General features: G+C 42.4%; 1 long non-coding RNA gene across 2 annotated transcripts in view; it reads right to left on the reverse strand.

Moving 5' to 3' along the window:
* LOC147823988 (uncharacterized) overlaps window positions 1-8,350 on the reverse strand; it is a 96,139-nt gene that overhangs the window by 68,236 nt on the left and 19,553 nt on the right. The gene's annotated exons all lie outside the window — the stretch shown is intronic.

An 8,350-nucleotide genomic window follows, 5' to 3' on the forward strand; every position in this document is an offset into this window, starting at 1 on the left:
AGACACAAGAGCAGACTCTAGAAGGCAGCAAATGCAAGGAAATAAGTTCTCTCCTACAGCCCTATTCACATTTTAAGTTTACCCTGGTGGGACCTGTGTGGAACATCTGGCTGACAGAACTGCAAATGTGACAGTTAGGCTGCACTGTCAACATGATTAGCTTGGAAGCCACCTACAGCATTAATAAAACACATTTCTGGGTGTGTCTGGGTCATTGAGGCATGATCTTGGGGTCTATATCTGGTCCTTGGCCCTTTCCTCCCTAACTTTTCTCCTGTTCTGCTTCCTGGCTGCCATAAACCAAGTCTCTCTGCTCCATTATGCCTTTCCACCTTGATGTTCCTGCCTTGGAGCCAATAAACCATGGACTGAATCCCCTAAAACCATGGGCCAAATTAAACCTCTCTTCATTTAAGTTATGGGGATTGGATATTGTATCCCAGCTTACTAATACAGCAAGATGATAAATTTGTGTTGTTTAAGCCCGTGAACTTGTGATTTTTATTATAGCAACGATTTAAAAATTAATACATGGTGTTACAATTTCTTGCCCAAGTCAAAGAAAAACTATTGGTTGGAAAACTCTTGAGCACGGAGGTTATTTCACTGTTAATCCACAGAATGGTATAAATGAAGTCCACTGAGGCAATGTCTTTAGCCTACATACAGCAAATTAACTGAGGATACCAGTGAAGAATGTGTAAAGTTTTAGCGAGGGCATTGCCTCAAAGACATTCAATATTTAGTCAAGCTAAATCTTGAAGGTATTTTTTACTATACATACAATAGAAACTGTCAGACCAGAAGGTGAAACAGTGCCATACACTTTCCTTCAGTACAGATTGGTAAAGTTTGGGTGACTCCCTGGAATCCATAGCTAATACAGTCATGCATACTGTTAAGACCTCAAAGGTTGAATTATCCCATCCCGGGTGGGAACTAGACTGGAGAAATAAGCTAAAAGGACAAAGCCAATCAGCTCCTCTGCAAGGAGCTGTCCTTCTGATAGTTCCAGAATAAGGAAATAACACTAACCTTAGACTTTGAAGAAGATAATACTACAACAATCTGCCAATTTCTAAGTCATACTTGTACAGGAAATTTATCGCAACTCCTACACAAGAGGTTTCCACTTCTTCATTTTAAAACTAAAGCAAATATTCAAACATGATGAGTTGGCAAGGGAATAATTTTCCTACCATGTAACCCACACTGTAAGTTAATACATAAACATAATGTCCTTATAATGTATAAATATGATGCTCTTAATGCCATCTTTATGTCCCACACATTGGGAAAACCCAGGCTACTTCATCTAACCTTCTGGAGCCTTTTGAAGCTGAGACCCAAAAAGACTCACTCCCCTCTACTCAATATCTATAACTTCTTCCCAATACTCATCCTCCTCTACTTCCTAGGGAAAAAAATGACCCATGTGTTCAAACATAGGAACCAAGAAAAAAAAATGAAATCTTGGCCCAGATCCAGCTCTGAGGAGCTCCACTCGGTAGTGATCTCCAAGTACCCAAAAGGCAACACTGAAATTGATAATTTAGCCAGGTGTGGTGGTGCATGCCTATAAACTTAGCACTCAGGAGACTGAAGCAGGAGGATCACCATGAGTTTTAGGCCAGCCTGAGCTACATAGTGAGTTCAAGGCCAGCATGAACTACATAGTGAGACCCTGTCTCAAAAACCCGAAAGAAAAAATGAAATTGATAATTTAGAACAGGGTCACACCACAAATTCACTCCTTGGACCTTTGGATAAGAATTGTCCAAGTACAGAAGAACAAAAGTAAGTCTCTGAAATCACTCCTGCATGCATCCAAGGCTATAAATGCTATAAATATGTATATGGAAGAACTGTGGTAGCTCCCATCATATCCCATTGCTTTTGACAGTTTGATCCCTACAGAAAATGAGACAAATCCTGAAGGATGACAGTGGACAATGTTGGTAAAATGTATACACTCCAGAACATGGGAGATAAACTCTAAGCAAACTCAGAGACCACCAAGCCAACAATGTTTTTAAGGGTCCAGTGATCAAAGACATGCCAGGGCATCCCACCCAAAGGAAAGGACAAATCATAGCATCTACATTTCTGACAAATAAAATGAAAGCACTTGGTTGGGTAGATCCCCATGGGTTCACAAGGCAGCTATTCCTCATTTCAGAATATTGCTTCAGTTCATTTGCTGAGTGACAGAATGTCTCCCAGCTTTGAAAGGGACACAGATCAGGAAAGTGCTCTGCCGCAGGTCAGGATCTAGACAATCTCTCTTGACCTAGCAGACATGGACTATACTCAGGAAGGGAAAAGAATACGTGAGATTTATGCTCTAAGGAAGTATGTACTATATAAGAGTAAATAAAGCAAAAATAACTCATGGCATAGTCCTGGGCCCCAGTGTAAACGAACTGCTTCCCTGTGCAAGGTCAGTTTACCATACGGTCAAGTGGGTTCTGTCAGCTGCCAAATCTTGAGGTCAGGGAGATCCCTAATTATCTAGAAGTTGTGAAACTGAAGGATTTCCTCTAGGATTGGCATGATTGGGATGATAGGGCACAAGTAAGCTACATAAGCTGGTAGATCTGACCTCCACATCACCCATTGTTTTTACACCAGCCCCTGTTCCGTTAGATAATACCTGCGAAACCATAGGGACATTACGGCCAACTGACAGGGAAGGGAAAAGGCAAAGCTAGGTTCTCGGCTTAGTACCTGTATATAAGCTGCACATTGACCACTACTCCACAACAGTTCTAGAGACCCTGAAACATTGAAGTGAGGGGAAAACTCATCCCAAGAGCCTGAGTGTCACCAAACATTCCCCACACAAATTTCTGAGGCTTAGAATCTGATTCCTGGGAAAGTCAATTAGGATAAAAGACAAATCGGTGTGTTTCACCGTGTGTGCACACAGTGCGTCTCAGTTCCTGTCTGCCTGAGAATAAAGAACAAAGGTCTTAACCTGGGCCGCAAGGCCCTTCTTGGTCTGGTACCCACCTCTGAACCGCCTCTTCGAGTGTTCCTCTCTTTCACATCTCTGTTTCAGCTGCACTGGTCTTCTTTGAGCTCCCTGGGTATGACACACTTTCTCTTGCTCCAGACCCTTTCATATGCTTATTTCTCTGCATAGGAAGTTTTCATGTTCTCTATTCATCCTTCAACTTTCAGACCAAACGTCTTCTTTACAGAAGACTTTGATCTTCCTCAGACTTGATCAGAGTCCTGTTGTATGATCATATCATTACGCACCTTTTCTTCATAACCCTTATGAGTTTGAAGTATATATTCATGTTACTGTTTAGGTAATGTCTATTTTGCTCACCATAACAGATCCCATACCTGATACAATACCTAATTCCTAGCTGACAATAAATACCTATTAAATTAGTGAATAAGATGATAATTTCTCTAGATTCAAACCCATCAATATATCACTGCAGCTTTCATTACTGTTCCCTGTCTTTTGTGAGGATTTTTTTTGTCCCATGATATAGGGGTAGTCACTAAGCCTAGTACCCAGTAGAAACTCAGTAAGCAACATCTGAGTTTTCATCTTATGTAAATAATCTATATCTTTTCCTGTTGGACTGTGAGCTCCTTGAGAGAAGGCATTTGCTCTCATCTGAATCCCAAGCAAAGAGCGTGGCAAGTGTTTATTGAATTAAATCCATTAAATCCTCAGGAAGTACAAACATAAACATCAGGCCATGTTTCAATGTTTAGATGCTTTGGGTTTTATTTCTCCCAGACAGCTTTTATCACACAGGTACATACACTGAAAAAGCACAGGGTGCTGATCAGTTCGTATTTACTAATCATAGTCTGTGCTTAGTAGGATTAAGAAAAACCTAACTCTAGGAAATGAACCCCAGGCATTCACCATTCTGCTAAATTTAAAAAAAGACAGATACGTAGGTCTCAGAGAAGAAAACAGTCCGGTGGCATCAATGTTACAATGTACTAGAGAATGAGGCCAACAAGGTCAAATGCTTACGGGGCTGAGCATGAATGTGTAAGGGAGCAGAACACTAGAGCAAGTGCGAGGACTGCACACCCTCCAGATCCTGCCACATAGGATGTGGGTCCAGTGTTGCTGGATATTCTGATTTTTCAAAAAACATAGAATTAGATAGTTGTGCAACTCCACTCATTTCATATTTGTCCTCCATTAAAAAGAAAAAGCAAACAATAAAAAAGACATTGTGATTTCCAAACAAAATGCAATTGACCCTCCGTATAACAGGAGAATAACAGGTTCCAGCAACCTCCACACATACCAAAATCCAAGGATGCTCAAGCACTTTATGTAAAATGACATAGGCTTTGCATATAACTTGTGCACACCCACCTGGATACTTTAAATCATCTCCAAATTACTTAGAATACCCAATGCAGCATGCATATTATATAAATAGTTCTTGTATGGTTTAAGGCAGTGATAGCGAACCTTCTAGAGTTTTCGGTGATACAAATAGCCCACTGCAGCACTTGCACCATAGGTTCACCACCACTAGTTTAGGGAATAATGAAAAGGGGAAAAAAATCTGTACATGCTCACTACAGATGTGATATTTTTTATGGTACTGGGAATTGAATCCACAGCCTTTGCTCTGAACTATATCCCCAGTCTTTTGGGGTTTGGGGGTGGGGTTGGTGGGGGGGATTGTTTTTTTTGAGACAGGATCTCACTAAATTGCCCAGGCTGGGCTGGACCTTTCGATCCTCCTGCCTCAGCCTCCCAGAGTGCTGGTATTACAGGCATATCCCACCACACCTGAAAGTAATATTTTTTTCAAATGTGTTCTATCCACAAGTGGTCAAATCCAAACATGCAGAACTCAAGAATACAGACAGTTAAAAAAAAAGTTTACAAGAATACAGACAGTTAACTGTACACCCAAATCACAACCAAGTTCATGAGCTTTGGGTTGAAAGTTAAATATACAGTCTCTTCAAACTTATGAGGAGACCAGACATGACTCTAGGAATGACTGTGCCTCAGGTTCCCCCATCTGTCAGATGAGTCAGTTGGGCCAGATAGTCCAGCTTTCAATTTCTGGGTGTCCTAAATCCTGCTCTCTACCTGACAATCCTGAGACACCGCCGACCCCCCAAGCAAATCATTTTCATTTATAATTTGAAGCCAGCAACTAGAAAGGTATTTTGCCAGGATTTCCATTTCTTTCAAGGTCTAATTACAAAAGACAGGGGGAAAGCGTGCACCATGCTCTCTTTCACATCTCATTACATTTATTCAGCTTTATTACTAATTCTTTGTTCATATAATTTTCACCCTGGGATCTACATTTTTGTCTAGTTACCTCGAGCCAGGAAACCCGCCTTAACCTGGGAGGCCTTGAGCACTACATCTGATGTCCACGGGATTTTAAAGTGACAGTCTTTATGCTCAGACAAGCTTCCCAAGCATAGTGCTTCTCTAAAGAGTGCTCTGTCTTATCCAACAATGAGTCTCCAGCCTAAAGCACTCCTAGGCGAGGATGGGCTCAATCCCACAACCACAAACATCCCTGCATCCACTCACCACAATGCACAGACACTTAGGGGAGACTTATCTTTTAGAAGCCCCACATGAAGAGCTGGAGGAATACACAGCTGTCTGAGTCATCCTACCCCAGATCTGAATTATGAGTTATCTGTTTCTCGTGAAAATATCCAGCCCCTTCATAGATTATACCGCTTCTCCAGTGCACATAGCACGCCACCCCTGGCCACTTCCACTTGTTAGCAAGCGAAGCCAAGGTTCTGGTTTACAGAACCTCATCTCCACTTGTTTTACACAGATTTAGGAAACGGGTCCCCAAAGAGGCAGAGGAGTAAAACTACAGGAAACGTGCACACATTCCCCATGAAATACCAACCCAAAGGACAAACCCCGTAATCCCACCAATGATGTTCCAAACCCGTGATGGCTAGCAGCCGACAAATACCCGCAGACCTCAATCCATTTTTATTGTATTCAGGCTGCAGTGTTGTATTTCCTGCCTCCCCTTAGCACCACACATACAGTGTACTTGAAAACAAAAATCTATAATATTGATCCCACAATGTCACCACAATTATTCTTTTGAAACAGCCATTGAAAACAAATTACATCTGCACTGCCTTTTCATCCGCCTGCTGCGAGTGAGCAATGCTCACTGTGGCCTCCAGCACTGTGGCGTTAGCACTGTGTCACCGCCGACAGGACAGCCCAGGGAAAAGCGGGTAGAGGAGGAAGCAGGGAAGCCAAAACCAGATCGGAGGGCCAGTCTAGGAGGGCACAGGGTCCACCAGACCTGGCGTCTGGGTAGGATCTGCACCCAGTGAGGGTACAAACTGGGTAGCTCTGCAAAAATCTAGCTCTATATCTGGGGTTGCTCTCAGGTGCCCTGGGGACTCCTCCCCATTCAGTAAACCAAATGCAGTTGATGGAATGATTACATTGACAAAGATTTAACCACGATCTCATTTTTGGATACTCAGTTTAAAATCTAATGGCAGTATGATTTAAATTTATATGGTCTTCACCTCATGATACACATAATTCTACTGACAAATAGAAATCTCTATGACAGAAGGAGGGATGCTGTCCACAGTACCAACTGTCCCTCACCCCAAACTCCAATCGACATGATGATAACCCACCCAAAGAAGCACATCTTGTCCTCTTTTGCAGCAAGCTGTCTTCCTGGAGCATCTAGATGTAGCAGACACTCCCACTGGAGAGCCCCTATTCTGCTACCAAGCTGAGGCCTGGGTCAAATATGGTGGCCAGGACCCCAGCAAAATCCTTCATCTTCTCTTCAACACCAGCCAATTGCCCCCGAAACAGCTCCAGTTGGGGGCTACCTATTTGCTTTAGATTGTCACTTGGAAAAATTCTCTCTGCACAGTAATTAAATTCCATGCCACCGAGTGGTGGGCAAAGGGAAATTCTTTTGTTAAGGTTTGACCACACAAGTCACAGTAGTGGCTCTAGCAGCCGGGAAGTGATAACTTTGGAGCATTAAAAAAACCAATAGCCTTGTTGACATGGACATGGGAACCTAACCCCTGCAGCCTCCTGGTATGATGCATTGATTTTCCTGTCCATGTACAGTTCTAAAACCATCCATTCTGTATGGTCAGGACTCAAAGGGCCAGAGAGAGGGAAAAAATCTGTTCTTGTTGCTGTACCTGCAGGCAAAGTTGAAAAATAAATTCTACGTTTTGAGAGATGATTTGTTCAAGCCATGTTTAAGAGAATATGATTGCATTAAAAAGGAGGAAAAAAATATTTTGTTGCCCTGATCCCTCTAACCTGTACACTGATCTTCATGCAAAATCTAGACACCACTGACGTGGCTTAGAAGGGTGTTGAAAGTGAAGAAGGTGAAATGCTTGGTGAGGAGAGCCTGGGGAATCAGGAAACTTATTTATTATTCTCTAAGTAATATTGCCAAGTGTCCAATAATTTCTCAAATAATCCTATCATGTTCACCTGTCATTTCTCAGATCTTTCTGCAAATGCTATTTTCCAAGAGCTGCCTGTCCAAGGGCTCCTTGGGAGATTGTGATGCTCTCTGCTTGCTTCCCAAAGCAAAAACAGGCCAGGCCAAGACACTGCTCACGGTCTGCTGACCCATTGTCTCTGTGTCTAAGGACAGCCAGGGCTCCCCAGTGAGACTCTCAGCATCTCCGCCCCTTCTCTGGGCACACCACAGCCCTCATTCAAAACGTATCTCTAACCAAAAGCCCTCCCTGTTCTTGGTTCTTGGCTCTGACAGGAAGGGATATTGGGTGAGGAGAGAAAGCCCAGGCTCTGGGGAAATTTGTTGATACACTGCAGGGGATTCCATGTGCAGCCTATTTCACATGCTCAGTACTTTCTGAGTGTTAGCTATTTTAGTTCCAAATAAAGAAAGCTTCCATGGCAGTCAGGAGAGGTAGAGCTCATAGAAGTGGAAGACTAGTGTTTAAGCTGCAAATTTGCAGTGCCATTCTACAAAGCATTACACACATCACTTCCTGATCCAGAGGAACATTGAGCTATTTCAGTAAGCTAAAAGGGAAAGATCAAAATTTCACAATTTCCCTGACCTAGACAGAACTACAGACCAAATACAAAAATAGAAAATGCTAAACTGAAAGTTCTTATAATATTTGTCTGTACACACATAGCATCCACATATCCCATCCCTGTACAATGTGAACGTGGTATTGATATCAGCACACATGCATACTAGTTATAGTCATAAACCCACTCACACAAAACATTCCTACAGGATGATTCTGTCTTGCTAGACCTATAGAAATATCCCTAAATTAGGTTGGTGTGAATGTGTTTGTATATTTA

This window comes from Heterocephalus glaber, unplaced genomic scaffold (assembly GCF_053883595.1).
Source record: "Heterocephalus glaber isolate CG9 unplaced genomic scaffold, H.glaber_assembly_v1.0 deba00001561, whole genome shotgun sequence".
Classification (NCBI taxonomy): domain Eukaryota; kingdom Metazoa; phylum Chordata; class Mammalia; order Rodentia; family Bathyergidae; genus Heterocephalus; species Heterocephalus glaber.